The 18,960-nt window shown below is 35.4% G+C and overlaps 1 protein-coding gene across 7 annotated transcripts in view; it reads left to right on the top strand.

Moving 5' to 3' along the window:
- LOC123871265 (synaptotagmin-7) overlaps nucleotides 1-18,960 on the top strand; it is a 425,136-nt gene that overhangs the window by 302,622 nt on the left and 103,554 nt on the right. The window lies entirely within an intron of this gene.

Genomic DNA, 18,960 nt, shown 5'->3' on the forward strand with positions numbered 1-18,960 from the left:
GAATGTATGATATGACATAACATATGAAATTGACTATTGTGTTAAATATTCAGTATTTAAAGCCATGATGTGGAAATTTCGTTTTTTATTACAAGATATCGGGTCGAAAAATACGAATAATGTTATAAACGCTTTTGTTAAATTTGTCAATCAAACGACCCATGTCACTCCAAAGTGTCACGACGAAAGCCGAATTTCTTGCGACGACAAGGTTTAAATGAAACAAAAAGTATGAAATCAAACTTATATTAGTTAAAAACAATTATTACAAATGTTTTAGTAGCATTTTAATATTTTTACAGAGACCAAAGCTGCTAATATCCATTTACTAGAGAATTTTTTCTTAGTTCTTTAGTGTTCTTGCTAGGTTTTTAAGCAAAATTGATATGCCCTTCTTATGATTTTTAAAAACATTACATACGTATTACTACAGTGAGGCCTCATTCGCACGAGAGCTTTTTTAACGTCCGTTAAAAAAGCGTTTGAAATAGAACAATTACATTCCCAAGTATGTTCACACGTCAACGCTTTTTTAACGCGCTTTTTGTATTTGTCAGCGCAAAGCCGGCTTTTTTTAACGCTCTTACGAATTAGGGCTGAAGATTCCGACACTTTTTATGGCATTTGTAGAGTATCTCACTGGATATCGCTCTCAGAGCGCCTTAGGCCCTTCTCTATGCTTAGGCCAAATGCGGGCCGTCAAAATTGTCAGTTAGACCATTTTTGTGACGGGAGCTATCTCAAAAACTAAACTAGTTAAGAATCTTGTAAGGAATACGAAATTTCGATTAATTTTGTACCATAAACAACAAATACTGAAAACAACGATTTATTATTTAGTTTGTAAGCTGTGACCAAAACAAACAAACATTATTGGGTTTTTCTTTCACGGTTTATTGCGATCATCGATTTTGGAGCGCAACATTGCGATGTTCAGCTCGGAAAAGAAATATTTCATACACCCAATATATGATTTTTGTAACAATGTACCTACGGAACCCTAAAAGAACGAGTCCCGACTCGCACTTGACCAGTTTTTCATATTTCTGGTCAGGCTTTAAACAATGTTTCACGGAATTTTGGAAAATGCACAGTCGCCACTACGCGCTGGCAACTCGGCACTTTTTACTTTTTATATGAAAATACCAACTCATTATTCAGTTAAAATTCCCCGCCACACGCTCGCTTAAATATCTTTGTAACTTTGTTCTACATTAAACGCGAAATGTAGGCACCTACTTGTGAAATTCGTAATTTGATTGTTAATGGATTTAATTAAAGGAAGGAAACATTTCATTAAATAAAATTAAGTAATATGAAGCAGAAATATTCTGTTTGAAAGTGCTCATCAAGTTGCCTTCAAAATAATAATAGGGTGTCTCAAAAAAGTTGCAAAAGTGTATGAAATTACTAAGTAAGTGTATACCGGTTACCTTTTCACGGCTCATCCCTTAACCGACTTTGACGGGTGCATAGACAACGTGCGTCCCAGAAAAATAAAGACTACTTTTATCCTGGAATATTAAAAAGCTCCCACGAGATTTTTAAAACCCCTTAATTCATGGGTACGAAGTCGCTGGTATTATTAAGTAAATAAAGGAAAAAATACAATATGTAATTACTATCTTCATAATATTCAAGAGACCATTCGCAGGACCAGAGTGTGTTGTTAATTGTTATGTGTTTATATTACTTTTACTTTAATAACTATTATTAGTATCCTACTATAATATTCTGAAGCGCTAATTTAATGTGTAGCACATAATATTACATATAATTAGGCTGCCTTTGCACACAATTGTTTTTTCTGTTTTCTTCTTTCTGTGTTGTGTTCCTTTACATGTATTTTTTGTGTGCAATAAAGTGTTCTATCTATCTATTATTAGACAGTATTACACAAAGAAACTTAATGACAAAAACTTCCCCATAAATACCCATGTTATTAATAGTGCACACGGCAATAATCCGTACATTTGATCATAGCTTCCACTGGAATTTTAGTTATTATCGAACATAAAACCAGCTTTATGTGACAGCTAGACTTTCCACTGACTAAAGCATACACCATACTTTTAGCTTCGGCAGTTAGCAATTTGATCATTTTCCGAAAGTTTTACCTGTGATCTGAACTTTTAACATAGTCGTAAAAACGCAATACAGCATTATTGCTGTTGGAAAACCACTGATTGCCGATTCTGAAAGCATTATGTTTGTTTCAACCTTTATAGCGATTATAGAAAGGCTAGCGTCTGATTCACAGGATTTCTCAAAGTGCACTCAGACGGTTGAGAACTAGATACAAAGGTTTTACATCCCATTTCAACGTTGAACCGCTTTCCCGAGTGATTCAGTAGGTACATTCTAGTACACTAGGAAGTACAACGACTCGGCAGGATATCTTTAAAAGCTGCAATGGAAAATTTATCTCTAAAGTTGTTTACTTGGTGCTTCCCAGTGCAGATTTGTAGGGGCGTTTTAGTAAAATTGCACTGATGTAGAGGAATGGTATGCATTTGTTTTGTCACTACTTTCCCAGTCGTAACCTAGTTTTCAGATACTTAGCCAGGTTCAGTCTTCTGTGGGGTGAGTCGCTAACTCTGTGTCTAACAATGAATGATCGCCACCAAGGTTTTTTTTTTTTTTTTTAATCTTTATTTATTTTAAAGAACTTGTATACAATTTGTACATGTCAGTTCTATAGTACTTAAACCTAGATTAAACTAATTAACAATTGACTTAATCAAATTTTATATAACCTATTACTAATCTATATTCTATCTCCTAACTTGAAACATTTTATATAGTACCTAATCTATTTTTCGTACTTTTTATATAAAGGTTAAATAGGATTTTAGCCGAAACGGAATCCGGTTCGGCCAAAATACTATTTATGAATCCAACTTCATAGCTTTTAATATTTAATAGTGACCAGGCATGTTCTCTCAACTCACTATTCTGAACACACTCCATTAACAAATGTTGCATATCTTCCAACTTATCACAAGACAAACAATTTGGTGAGTCTACTTTTTTCATCAAATATGCAAACTTTCTCAATGGAACGTGTCCAGAACGCAACCTCAAAGCAGCAACGATATACGGACGATTCAGTCGGGAATGAGTAAACCAGGGAATAATAGAAGGCAAGTTTTGAACAGTTTTATACCATATTCCTTTTTCAACCGATTTACTATCAAAATGATTTTTCCATAAAACAAAGCAAGATTTTTTAAACTTTGGTAATATTTCCGAAACAGACGGTGTAATCAATACATCAATGCCGTCTTCTATTGCACACTTAGCCAAATTATCCACATGCTCGTTCCCAACAAGACCAATGTGAGACGGGATCCATTGAATCTTTATGTTCGAACCTCTACATTGAAAGTCATTCAGCATTTTAAGAATAGAAAAAGCTATCACAACACCTCTGTGCCCAGAGGCGCATCGAGCTAAATGCTGAATGGCACTTCGACTATCGGTAAAAATAACTATTTTGCTTTCTTCAATTGTGCTAGCATATTTTAAAGCCTCCAAAATTCCTAACAGTTCTGCGGTCATTATTGAAACATTAGAATTTGTCTTAAACTTGCCATATCTATTATTTTTGCGATCAAAATATGCTGCTCCTGTACCCTGAACAGTTTTAGAACCATCCGTATAAAGCATGTGCCACCCTTTGTACCGAGCATTAAGTTCTTCTAAAATATTAATTTTAATAGCCGAGTCAAATTCTTTTTTAGATGTATTAACACTTAAAAGGCTATCCTCTAAAACATTCTTTATTTTAATTTTAGTTGTCCAAACGTCTAAAGAGAAGATTTCAATAGGATTTGATGATGATACAGTTTCATTTTTTAATTCATTGTATACTTTAACAAGCAAAGGTATTTTTTTCCTGTTCCAATATGCACCCTGGCAGAGATAATGTAGTTCATCAAGCAATGACAAGGTTTGATTATTACTGGTAGACTTTGCTTTCAAGCAGTACTTAATACCAAGGTATCTTCTTCTTAGAAATAAAGGAGGAACACCAATTTCAGACTCCATCACATGTATTGGTGTACTTTTAATAAAACTACCCACTATTCTTAATGCTTGATTTTGGATTTTGTCAAATTTTGAAATGTTAACATGAGAACTATTATCGAACAAAAAGCTGCCAAAGTTGAGTCTACTTCTTACGATGGAAATGTACAAACGTCTTAAATGTTTGGGATGAATCCCCCAAGATGGCCCGGCTAATACTTTAAGAAGGTTCAAAAATTTCGCACTTTTCCCGCAAATTTCATTGATGTGTCTTCTCCATCGTAAGGAGCAATCGAGCCAAAATCCTAAATACTTAACACACTCGGTTCTTGTCAATTCTATATCACTTATAGTTAATACAATTTGTTGTCTTCTTAAACCTCTACTAAAAATTACAAAATTAGATTTACCTGCAGACACACTTAGACCAATATTTTCCAATAAAATAACAATAGTATTTAAAGCTGCTTGTATCTTACTAGCGCAGTCTAAAAGATTATAGCTACTTACATATATCACAAAATCATCTGCGTATTGTGAGATACGTACAGATTGGACCTGTCTACATATGTTTGCTGTAACAATATTGAAAAGTAAAGGGGATATAGGATCACCTTGTGCCAAACCTCTATTTGTCCATCTACAAATATACTTCTCAGCATCAGCACCGACTTCGATTTTTAAATGCCTCTCATTAAGAAACTTCCAAAAGTACATACATATTTTTCTACCTACACCAATCTCATCAAGGCTTGTAACTATTTTTTCAACTGTCACGTTATTATACGCATTCTCTACGTCCAAAAAACAAGCCAAAGTGGGATGATTATTTGTATAACCAATCTGTACTTCCGTCACAAGCCGGGCTACATTGTCCAAACAAGATTGAGACCTTCTAAACCCTGTAGTGTTAGGAGTCAAAATTTTATTGCTCTCCACGAACCACTCTATGCGTCTAGATAACATAGTGTGAAAGATTTTGCAAACACATGAGATCAACGAAATAGGTCTAAGCTTTAAACCATCTGCTTTAGGTATTGGTATTATTTTGATATCACGCCATTGGACTGGAATGTAGCCAGATGTATATATCATATTAAAAATTTCGAGAAGGTATAATTTAGCTATTTCTGGAATATTATAAATCATTGAATAAGTTATGTTGTCATCGCCAGGGGCGGTATCTTTGGTTTTGGTTAAGCAGTGGTACAATTCATCCAAAGTAAAAATAGATTCCATTAATGAATTTGATGACTCGAACGATGGGCATTTAGACGATACTGAGTCAGGGGAAAGACTACACAACAGTTGTTCATTTTTTTCGGACGAGAAGTAAACCTTAGAACGTTTGTATCCCTTGATCCACCTCATGCGATTGTACATTTCAGGAGCTGACGTCGTTTCATTTATTGAGCTACAAAAATTACACCAACTATTTGAACTAGCTTGTCGAATACGTTTTTTAACCTCCATAATTTTTCCTTCTAATGCAGTAAGATTTCCTGGGGTAGGGTTTTGCCTAAAGTGTTTTAACGCTAATCTGCGCTCAGCAATTGCCTTAGAAATAGATGGATTCCAGTATGGTTTTGGGCGAAATTTAGCTGAAGGATTAGTACAAATTTTTATGTTGGGGATATTTTCATCAGCAGCTTTATTAATGCATTCTAGTAAATTATTATATCTCTGTTGTATACCATTATTATCATTATTATTTTGAAAGAAAGTATTCAAATAAAGCTCGACAGAATTACTGTAACCTTTCCAATCAGCTTTTTTAAAATTACGAAGTTTTGTACATCTATAATTATCGCAAAAGTTCATAGAATATTTTATGACTAAATGATCACTCCCCAAATTTTCGTTTGTAACTTTCCATTCAAAATTAATTGCGATATCTGACGAGACAAAAGTAACGTCAGGTGATGTTTGCTGAAGGTTATTATTCACTAATTTAACCCTGGTTGGACTATTGTCATTGATAGATATGTAACCGTTCTCCAAACAGGAATCAAATAATTGTGTACCTCTAGTATCAACTTTACACGACCAATTAGAATGATGGGCGTTAAAATCGCCAGCTATAATAGTTTTGTGAGAAAATCTAGAAAATAATTCATCCCAGTCTGCTTGAGTGGTACAAACGGTTGAAGGACAATATATTGATATTATATTAATCAAATCTTTGACATTTAATATTTTAATATGTACTATTTCTATACCTGAATTTGAAATAGATATTGGGCATACTTCTATTTTAATAGATTTATGACTTATAATACAAACTCCACCATAACTATCATACCTATCCTTTCTACATATATTATAATCTTTAATACGCAATGCTGAATCTGGTTCTAGCCACGTTTCACTCAGAAGAGCTAAGTGTACCTTTTCCTGATATAATAAACACTCAAACTCGGCCACCTTAGGCTTAATACTTTGTGAGTTCCACTGAACTATATTCAACACAAAATCTTTTAAATTACTCATTTTTAAATAGTGACACTACTTTCTTCAAAATATCTATCTTCTCGAAATATGTAAAAATAAATTTGTAAATAATTTCAAAAATAAACTCCGCAACTGCTACCATCTTTTCTTCTAATTTTCTATTTGACATAATAATTTCTTTCATTTTGTTTAAAAATAATGCAAGAGTAATTTTACCTTCATATATATTATTCTTACATTCTTTTGATGCTTCATTCTCTGTATGTTGTTTGGGTTGCTCTTCATTATCTTGTGAACTCTGCTTAAACCGATCTTCATTTGAGGGTCTTGTCTTTGACTGTTTCTTTTTCTTCTTTTTATTTTTAGACTTTATAGTATTAGCAACAGAAACTTCTTCATTATTCATATTGTCTTCTGTATCAGACTTTTCTGCGTGTACTGTTGCCTCAGTCAACAAAATATCTCGATAAGTCCTTTTCAAGAAATCTGTGCCTTTCATTGTATGATCATCTTGATCAGTACTTTCACACTCACTTCCACTCTTGTCATATTCACTCTTGTCATATTCTTCATTTCTATTTTTGCTATTCCGATGTATCTCAAGAGCTCTTCGGTAAGTACAATTCTCCAAAAGCATTATTCTTCTTATCATTTTTTCTTTTAGGAATATTGGACATGTCTTGTCATTTGCCATGTGATCATTCTTACAATTAACGCATTTATATTCTGTCGTTTCACAATTTTCATGATCTGAACAGCATTTTGGGCATACGATTTTTTTCATTGGACAGAGACGGGTTTGGTGACCAAACCGCCAGCATTTCGCGCATTGAGTTACAGGAAACATATATGCTTTCACTTCAAATCTGCAACCAAACCCATATACGTACGGAGGTAAAGTCTGACTTTTAAAAGATATTCTTACAGTCTCACTATCTATCCATTTTCCGTCTGATAAGCGCTTAAGTCTTTTCACAGCCAATATTTCATGGTCACACTGAAGATTCTCCATCAATTCTTTTTCCTCTTCATCTAAATCAATTTCTTTAATTATGCCATAAGACACATTTATTTCATCCACTAATTGCATCCTATACCCCATATCACTTAACTTCTTATTCTGAATTAATTTCTCTGCATGTTCTTTGCATCCAAACTGTATGAGTACTTTGAATGGACTCCTGAACTTTATTCTAAGAATATTAGTAATATTTTCTGCTCTTAAAAGCTTAGCAAAAGCTATTTGTTTTGGCAAAACTTCTTTAGATGTAATACTCACTTGATACTGCTCTTCTAAGTTACTATTATTCGACTTGTGAAAGTCACTATGTTTTGTGATGTTTCTAGCAAATCGTTTCGAACGTCTAGTACGCACAGTAATAAATCCATCATCTATGTCATTTTCCTCTATTATATCACTGTTCGGCCGTCTTCTTTTTTCTGTTCCTTTCGGCGTAATATTACCCTCCATATACTGTTCGCACTCCATATTTCCGATTACTTCCATACTTGAAATCACATTTAAACTATCGTCTTCCACCCTTGAACATGTTTGAACTTGTTCATCACCGCCTACGTTCTTTCCACAAAACGACATCAACCTATTATTCACTTGAGGATACCTTGTATAAAAGAATAGGCAAACGGTAAATAAACAAACAAAACGAGCGCTACTGACAGCGTTCGGCGCGCGACTGGCCACCAAGGTTGGTTGCACATTGCTGCTTCACTGAGTGATATTAAAATATTTTTTCGTAGGAAACCTTCAATGGATTAAGAATAAAATATCAATTAATGAGCTCGATGGCTATTATTCAGTGCTAGACACTAAGTAAAGCGAATCAACCCGCAGATATTATGTATCATTCGCCTGATCCGATCACCGTATCGAACCGTATCAATTTCATTGTGAACGCCGTTCATTTCAATACATTTTTTTGTTTGTGAATCTTTATTAATTATATATTTTTTATTTTATTTATCTAAGTACCAGAATCTGATGATGGCACAACTTCATCCAATTGGATTTATCGATAATTTAAAAGCTCCGAGAGAACTCTTTAATTTTTTGAGATGTCCTAAAGCAAGCTATCTCTTCGAACAGCCACACAGACAGACACAAATTCACATTTATAATTTTAGTATGGATTTAATTTAAAAAAATCGTCGCATTGAGTAGATTCAAATATACAAGTACAAAAGTGTTGCTAAATAACGCGTGTTACTTTCGACAAAAGTACTAGTCATGTAACTACCTACCTAGTTACCAAAAAAGGCACTTTCGTAAGTAATTTAGGCGTGCACAATACTCGGCCTAACGTCCCTCGACGATGTAGGTAGGCGGCGACAACAAAAGCATGTAAATTTAATTTTAGGGTTCCTCGGGAAAATGGGCAAATTACAGACTGTTTCTGTAGAATTTTAACAAACCTGCCGTAGGTTGCAATACAATAAGGCCGCCTGTTTTACTTAAAATATAATTTTACTTTTGGGATAAGTAATTAGATGATTGTAAAACTTACTTCTTGTTTATGTTCTTGGAATAATTACTAAGGTACTAAGAGTCCGTAACGAATAATTAACACTAACTCATTAAACTAACCAAGTTTTTTTCCATTTCATTTTCATTAAAACATTCGCCTTTGCAATTCCATCCTTCTTCTGTATGTTTCTCTTTCACTTTATGATGTTTGTGTACTATAAAATATTCAAACGAACAAACATCGTTGTCACTGACATTGTTTATCCCGAGAAACATAGTGTCCTTCTTTATAAAAGTTACCTAACCTAGTTGTTATTAAACAATTTTATACTAATTGTATATTTGCAGTTTGTTCTATATTAATTGTACTTGTAGGCCGCTATGAGTCATTTTGCGAAAGTCCATGATATACAAGGAACCAAAAGCTTAATTTGCTACAATCCGCTAAACATGATGCAACCTTATGCAACATACAGCATGCGACATGCACCGGCTCGCCCTCGCCCTGCTAAACATGCAGGAAAAGCCAGTCACAAAGCATGCAATTCGCACCACCACCACGCAGCGCCACACAAATCCCAAAACATGCGTGGTATTCTTCCACTTGCCATAATTCCGTCAGTCTCATTATTTGTTCTGTGGTCTCTGCCCTGCATACTTCCAATTTGTTGAACTAGTTTTTACTGTGTTCCCTCGAAACTATGATATGGGGCTAATTTTATGGGGCGAATAAAAATTTCTTAGGAGCCGACGAAGCGTTGGCGGTTCCTCTAGTTCTACACAATAGAAGATTTTTTGAATTTTAAAAAATAGTTAAGAAAAATTAAATTGTTTTATACTTACCTGATTTTGTAAGGTGAAACCATCGATGTATAGTGAAACATATCAACCTATTGTCTAACATTTCATTGCGAAAATGTTTCTGCAAATAAGGAATGTGGAATCTTGGTGCTGCAAATGTTCATGGACAGCGGTAATTATATAACTTCAGGTGATTCGCTTGCTCGTTTTCTCGCTAAGGGCGTGTCCACATTAGGCGAACAGTGAGCGGCTAACTGTTTGCTTCCAGTTTGCCTCCTTATAATTTTAAATTGCAGTTACAAGCGTGTAATATAATAGAAAAGAATAATTTTTTATTCAAATGTACTTTTACAATTACCTACTTCAGAAAGATTTACAATTTACCCCTGGTTCGGAATTCTGTTCCTGTCAAGAAAAACCAGCGAGAAACTCGGTGCTCTTTTCAAATATGCAATTTTAATAATATCATGCCATATTGGATAAGCGATTGCTGCTCCGCGCTAATGTACTTGCAGCGTTTCGCTTGCCAACTCATTCAGTGCGTCAAATCAGCCATTTGCAGCGAACAGTACACTGATATAATGATAATAATATCATATATACACTGATATATGATTATATCAGTGTACTGATCGCTGCAAATGGCTGATTATGTAATATGCTGACCATTTACTTTAAGTAAGTGACCGATACGCCGCTCAGAGTCAGCCAGCGAACAGTCAGCCGCTCACTTTTCACCTTTTCACCTAATGGGGACACGCCCTGAAGCTGTGCAAAAACGAATTTGCCCGAGTCTTATCCCGAGGTCTTCGCCATAAAAAATTGCAAGAACTTCGGAATTATGTGCAAAAATCCGTATAATCTAATAACCTGAGTGAGTAGTTGTATATCTTTCGATAACCTAAATAGTTACTAAGACTACACAAAGGGAGAGTTGTAAATAATTCATGCTTTTAGGCTAATCAAACAAGACGCCCTTTGAGCTAATAATAGAAGGTTAATTTAGACCCTTTAGTATTAACACCTAGCGGCTAAGGAGTCCAGTTCTCTCAATAAAATATGAAGCGCTCAATATAAAAATAAACTCTATATAAATTACCATAAAAGTATATTTTAGACATTTTTGATTCAGTTCCTTTAAGCTTTCCATACTAATATTATAAATTGGAACGTATACCAGTCTTTTTAGCTTTTCACAGTAAATCCGCTTGATTTGTGTGATATTTGGACACGACAGACAGACAGACAGACAGAAAGACAACAAAGTGATCCTATAAGGTTTTCTTTTTTGCTCTGGAAATACGGAACTCTAAAAATGTTAAATTCTTGGACAAAACTATTGCGCGTATTTATCAGGCACACAGGTCTCTTTGAAATGTTGGAGAAAAACCGCAACCATTTTTCTTTTAAGCCCACAAATCCCTGGATCAACCGGGTATCAATCAGACCCACCTGTATAGCTGAGCAATGCTGGGCAATTAATAACCTTTCCTTTTATCCCCAACAGTTTATGCATCAGTAGATTTGATGGAACAACTTGTACGGATTTTAAAAAAAATTTCATTAACACAGCCATTTTTCTTTTACATTCACAAATCCCTGGATCAACCGGGTATCAATCAGACCCACCTGTATAGCTGAGCAATGCTGGGCAATTAATAACCTGTCATTTTATCCCCAACAGCTTATGCATCGGTAGATTTGATGTAACAACTAGTACGGATTTTAAAATGATTTTTCATTAACACAGCCATTTTTCTTTTGCGCCCACAAATCCCTGGATCAACCGGGTATCAATCAGACCCACCTGTATAGCAGAGCAATGCTGGGCAATTAATAACCGGTTATTTTATCCCCAGCAATTTATGCATTACTACATTATTGATATAACAATTATTATTATTATTGGTAAGGATTTTAAAGTAATGTAATGTAAAAATAAATCCAATTAGTGTACTTCCAAGCTTCCTCCCCATACAAATGTAATTTGGTTCTCATTGGCATTTGGTTTTGTAGACACCATGTTTTAGTAACAAATTTTTACAGTTGTGTCCGTGGTTAATCCATATTTCTGTAAAATTGTGTACCTTAGTTTTAAAGTTACCCAGGCTCAAAGATTTACGTCCAAATATTGGATTGAGCTCGTGTGACTTAAACCCCCCAAAGGGACATACTTTTATGCAAAGGAATTAGTGCCCACCTCAAATCTTGTTAGGTTGAGTACTTAATGGGTTAAAGTGACCAAATAAGCCACTTGTGCCACAATATTAATATGCAAATTATATGCAGATTGAGAGCGTACATGTTAATCTATTATACCCCACTCCTGAGAGCACAAGTATGTTTAATTGGTTAGTATATTAAAGACATGTCTTTGATCAAAGTCTATTATTATTCCTATAACTCTTTCTATAGCACCCAGAGTATCACTAGGTATATTATATTAACAAGGGCTCTCTCCGTCACTTACTCCATACAATCGTAGTTCCAATTTCATTTGTATATTAAGCAACCAAATTCCATGAAATTTTGCAGACATATTCTAGAAATTAATATCTGTGCCTGTGGTGTCTTAAATTTTTCTAAAATTATCTAGTTTTAAAATTACAGGGGCTCAAAGATTTGTATGTGAATTTTTAAGACCGCGTAACTTTGAAACCGAATATTTTAACGGAAATCTGGAAAACCACAGGCATAGATATTAGGTCCCGGAACGTTTCTACAAAATTCCATTGACTATGATTGGTTAGTATTTCAATGAGAGATGAACTACGTTTGTATGGAGCGAGTGACGGAGCTCTTCTTTCAGTTACGCCACAAAGAAACGACGGATCGACGTAATTTTTACATGGATATACATACCTAGTTATTAAAGACTTGGAGTTTGATATAGAAGTGATATACCTAAAGGTTTCTTGTTGTACTAAAGAAACATAATAACACATTGTATTCCAAGCCACAAAAAACCTTTTATAAATCCTTTCATGAAAAACCGCTGATGCATGAACTGATATGGGCATAAACCAGTTATTAATTGCCCGGGTTGTACAGTCTTTTACCCGGGCACAGTCTTTGTACAGGTGAGGTTGATTTATGCCCGGATGATCGCTTGATTTATGAGCTTTTTTTCGAAACATTTCTGAACGCATGTTCATATTCAGATTTAATATTAGCTATAAATATTATTTTCGTTTTTTTAATACCTACTGATTTCTTTTGGGTTTGCTTTATGGCCTGCACTAACTAACTGATGCCCGCGACTTAGTCCGCGTAGATTTAAGTTTTTGAAAATCCCGTGGGAATTCTTTGATTTTCCGGGATAAAAAGTAGCCTTTCTCCAGGTTTTTAAATATACGTACCCATGCAAAAAATCACGTCAAACCGTTACTCCGTTGCGACGTGATTAAATGACAAACCAGCAAACCAACACACAAACACACTTTCGCATTTATAATATGGAAAGTAATAATGCATTTGGATTAACTCTCTCGGGATCACGACCCTCAAAAACGAGCAATATGATATCTTCATTGCTGGTGTTCTCTTTTAATCACATTTTTGGTACTTTTGTTGGGATAATAATGAGCCATTCTTTCCAAATTGGTTGCCTAAATTCATGTCTCACAAAATTGGGACGTTTAATTAATTCACCAAATTCGTAAAGCCATTGAGACGAAATTAGCAGACACACCTAAAATATGAATTAAGTTATCAACCAATTAATCACACTTAAAGCACTGTGATTAATTGGCTGATAACTTAATTCAACGAAAACCTTTCTAAAGGTAGGTAGGTACACTCTATAAGTTATCGTGCAACCATAGTTGACCGCTTTCTTATTATTTATATTCAGGGCTTGTATTGCGAAGTCTACTTACATTGACAATTTCGTTTTATGAGGCAAATTGTGGAGTAGAGCTGATGATATCCAGACTATGGATTATTATTATTTTGCAAAAGATACTTAGCCATTCAATAAATTTATAAACTCGATTCACGCGAATCCCTGCGTGAATAGAAATTTTAAAGAGATTGAGTATTCTTACAGTTACTTCGCAATATATTTATACAGTAATACTAATAGTTTTGGTGAGATAAATATAAACGAAGAAGAGATACGCAAACCATAAACTGGGTAACGCCGCTATGTCGTATGAGTAAAATACAGAAATTCTTTGTGGGGCTGAGTATTTGTTTTTATAATAATATGCCGCCACCGATGCCTGCGACTTCGTTCGCGTGGATATAGATTTTTTTAAATCCCGTGGGGAACTCTTTGATTTTCCGGGATAGCAAGTAGCCTATGTGTTAATCCAGGGTATAATCTATTTCCATTCTAAGCCAAACCATTAGTTTTTGCGTGAAAGAGTAACAAACACACACACACACATACACATAAACTTTCGCCTTTATAATATCAGTGTTCCAAAAGAATTTTTAGAATAATTATTTTTTTACATAAATGAAATAAAGCCATCAGGTACATTATAAAAAAAATCCGTCTGATTCTATGTGCATGGCAGCTTAACGTTTTACCCCGCATTACCCTACTCTTGTGTCGCTATTAAAAATGGATATCAAAATATAGCCTACTGAAATTGACCCCAGTTAATTACTGTTTACATTTGGGTTGAGCTAATATTTTATTAATAAATCTGTTGTCAGCTTATTGTAGGCACGGTTATATTTAATGACTTGTTAACAGGGCTCTCTCCGTCACTCGTTTCATACAATCGTTGTTCCCATTTCATTTGAATATTAAGCAACTAAAGTCCTTGAAATTTTGCAGACATAATCTAGAAAGTAATATCTGTGTCTGTGGTGTTTTAGATTTTTCTAAAAATATGTAGTTTTAAAATTACAGGGGCTCAAATATTTATATGTGAATTTTTAAGGCCGCGTAACTTTGAAACCGAATATTTTAACAGAAATCTGGAAAACCACAGTTTACCATATTAGTTCCCGGAACGTTTCTACAAAATACCATTGAGTATGATTGGTTAGTATTCCAATGAGAGACGAACTACGTTTGTATGGAGAGAGTGACGGAGAGCCCTGTTAAGTGTGTGTCAGAAGCAAGGGCTCGTTTAGTGAAACCCGTGGCGTTGCGCGGCGCGTCTTGCGGTTATTCCGGTCATGGAGAAGCGGGTGGCGGCGCTCGCAGCGATACCCATGGTGGAGTGGCCTGCAGTGGCATACTAACAACCCTGCACCACAACTATCCTAGGGGGTAGTTGAAGTGCAAAACGAAAGACAGACGGACACCCTTTCGCATTTATAACATTAGTATTAGTATGGAAGTGTGGATTATGTCAGCATACGTTTCATAAATGGCACCACCATGCTACGTACCACGCTCCGCGTGACGCTCTGTACGGGGCCTTAACCGTAGTTATGCTTATAAAATATTATAACGTCTCATCCCTCTAGCTGTAAGTTTAATTAACACGTGCGCTTAAAGCGCGTCAGACGTAACAAACGCGCTGTAATCGTGATATATTTACGTTTATTACCTCATAGTTGCATATACTGTGTTATTTTGCATACATTCGCAATTCCTTCCCCGGTATACAATCTATCTCTATACCCAGTCAAAATTGATTTAACGTGCCGTGAAACTAGCAGACAGACATGCACACTTTCGCATTTTTAATAACATTTTAGTGTGGACATAACTTTACTTTTCAACCCAAAAATGTTCGATGCCTATGTTTCAGAAACGCTTTATAGTGTCATCAAAACACTATTATTTTGCAATGACCAAGATCACCAGAATATATGAGAACTTAGTGTACGCTATGAACCAGCTTTGCAACGAAGATAATGTAAATGATAAATGAGCGTGGATTTGACTAGCGGTTCGCTCCAGCAATGCGCGGGGCTTCAATTACTTTTATACATAGCATAATATTGTTAATCAAATCTTTGAATAGAGCAACCGCAGAGTTTCTTGCTGGTTCTTCTCCGTAGGAAAGGCATCCCGAACCAGTGGCAGATCCTCTTGGCGATTCAAAAGTACTTGTAAAAGTTTAATTGAATTATAATATTTTGAATTTGAATACAACTGCAAAGCAATCGCCTCGTTCCAATGCAATTTGCATCGGCTGGTAACAGTGCACTAAAATACCAATTCAATACAGATTCAATTTGGGATAAGCGCAGTAGCACACAGTTAATGATGTTTGTACTCTGTTTGTTTGTCCGGCGCATGTGTGCGCAGCGTTACCGGCTTGTTAGTTGAGCGGTTTCATTTGAATAGGCACTAAACTGATCATCACCCATTCCTGCTCTCGATTGGTTTCAATACATTTACAATTATACCTACTTTGAAACGTAACGTTGCAGAAACAAATTACTATGACTGTTTTTTCGCAATTTCTGTAAAAATGTGTATGTAGTTTTAAAATTACATTATATAAATCTTTGAGCCTGCTACACATTTTTATGGGGCTACAAATTTTTATGGAACTACACATTTTTTGGAACTATATATATTTTATATGGAACTGCAACATTTTTGAACTACATATTTTTATCGAGATCTGGCAAACTATCCCAAAACGCTAACGTCATTTCGCGGGCTCAAAGATTTACATACGATCTTTGAGCTCGTGTAACTTTGCAACTACTTAAACATTCTTAAACACTTTATGGAAATCTAGGAAAGGAGAGTGCTGAGGAGCACGATTGAAAACTTCTCTTACTTGTCTAACTTTAAGAGAATCTGTCTAACTTAAGTATGATATTATTGTTGTTATCCCTATCTGTCCTTATTCGTACATTTTCGGTATTAGCTCGGTATATTCATAATAACCAGAAAATCTAAAACATCACAGGCATATTAGTTTCTAGAATAGGTCTGCAAAATTTCATGGACTTTAGTTGCAATGAGAAAGGAGTAAGTGACGGAGAGTGCCCCGTTAATAAACTAGTTTAACACCTAAGCAACAGCTTATAATAACTTCAGTACATGTGTCAGCTAAAATTGTGCAATTAATTTCGTTTGCTTGTGAGCTCGAGTTTGTATAGCTGCAAAACAGCTTAACGAACTTAAATCCAATTTAAAGCCAAGTTGCTAAATCAGCAGATTTTATATGAGTTAATATTATTACCCATTTCGTATCTATAGTACGCGACAGGTTGAGATGGCAAACAAGGATGAGGCGGGGGGAAGCCCCGCACACCCGCACTGTACCCGTAGCTGGTTAGCTCGGGGGCTGTGTGGGTGTGCGGGGCCTTCCCGGTTGCCATCTCAACTTGTCGCGCACTGTACATAATATAACTATAGCATCTTTTTACACTTCTGGCCAAAAAAGAGTGTAATGTGTTCAGGGTTCATGTAATAATTATATGAAATTCTTAATTCCAGCAGAAATTCATAATTTTCATGAAAATTGGTATTTGCGGTTTCGTTAAAAATTAAGGAAATCGCACCCTCTCGCTGATTTCCGGAATTCTACTTAAACGAAAACCGGGGCAGGTTTGCTAGTTAAACATATGGCCCAAACGATGGCAAATACAATCTACATTTTTTCAACAAAATAACATAACTTACTTTTATAATATTTTGTTTTTGTTTCAGGTAAGTATAGATCCGGATGTATCCGGAATTAACAATGGCGCCCAACAGGGTATTCAGCGAGGTTTATAATTGTTAATTAATTACATAATTTCATTTCAAATAATAACAATTAAGCTCAAAGCGGAAATTTAGCCAACATTGTTGGGAACATTCCACGCGGAAATGATTTAGAATGACTGTTTCATTGGATCTCTATCTGCCTACTCGTATGTTTACGTCAGTAAAGGTACGAATAGGCAGGCACTACCCTACCTCTGTAGATTATAATCTAGCTGATACGCCCTGCTTCGCTTGAGTAGAATTATTGAAAATTAGTAAGGGATGGAAATCCCAAAAATCCTGAAACAAAATTCTTTTTTTTTTTACCAAAATCCCAAATATTATGAACACCAAGCGAAAAGAGGTTCTCCTTCATTTCCCATACATTCAAAATGGTGCTTGCACCCATTTTCGTTATGGTATTCGTGATTAGGAGGTCCAAATACGTTATTATACCTTTCAGATTCATCTGAGGTATGCACTTTTCGGAAGTTTATCCAAAAAAAAATTTAGAATAACAAGACATTGAATGTAGAAAATATGTAGTATTTCCGACATTGGTCACAAAGTCAACTGACAGAGAGTTGGTTCTTTAAATATCGGTATAAATCGAAGTCCCTATACTGCGAGCGGGCAGTATAGAGTGCTTAGTGCGAGATTTTATATCTCACACTGATAGAATTCGAGCGTCGATGCTCATTAACGTCAGAGCAAAATGGATCTAAAGATACTTGATACAAGGTTAAAAATTCAGTACCAAGTACCAACGAAATCTCAAGATTTCCGCTTGGAGCGTTGACTGTAGATGTATATGATCACAAAAGTTTATATTTTAATATTACCAGGATTTGGAATAATTTCTTATATTATTTTTCAAGAAAGAGGGAAAAATGACACTTTGGATGTTTAGTTATAGTTAGGGATACATAGGAAAGTACAAGAAAGCGTGTAGATTGTTACTGCCCAGGACAGCTCGACCTTCATCCCTAGCAGCACTGCAGTCCCTTTGTAACCACGACTTGTGTAATTGAGTCAAAATATCGGCAGATGAAAACACCTAATCGTGTTATGTAGGCGCCCGTTATCTACAATATAATATCCCTAAGGGATTTAATCAAATCACGGTTTTTACCATTTCCCAGCGACGCGACTTCGTAAAGTGCTGTCAGCAGTACTTTACTAATATTATTACAATCCAGTCTATGACTGAAGCTAATCCATACTAATATACTAATACTAATTACTAATTTACTAATATTTACTAATGTACTAATTTTGCTAAAATATTATAAATGCGAAAGTGTGTCTGTCTGTTTATCTGTCTGCTACATTTTCACGGCCTAACAATTTAACCGATTCTGATGGAATTTGGTACAGAGTTAGCTTATATATCCTGGGAACGGGCATAGACAACTTTTTTTTCACGGAAAATCAAACAGTTCCAACGGGATCTTCAAAAACCTAAATCCACGCGGACGAAGTCGCAGGCATAATCTAGTAGGGGCGCCAGCCAGGTAACCTCCCAGTGTGCCTGGATGCTGCTGGTCCCCTTTTGGATGCGTCCGAGGGGAAGAGC

Source organism: Maniola jurtina, chromosome 13 (genome assembly GCF_905333055.1).
Source record: "Maniola jurtina chromosome 13, ilManJurt1.1, whole genome shotgun sequence".
NCBI lineage: Eukaryota > Metazoa > Arthropoda > Insecta > Lepidoptera > Nymphalidae > Maniola > Maniola jurtina.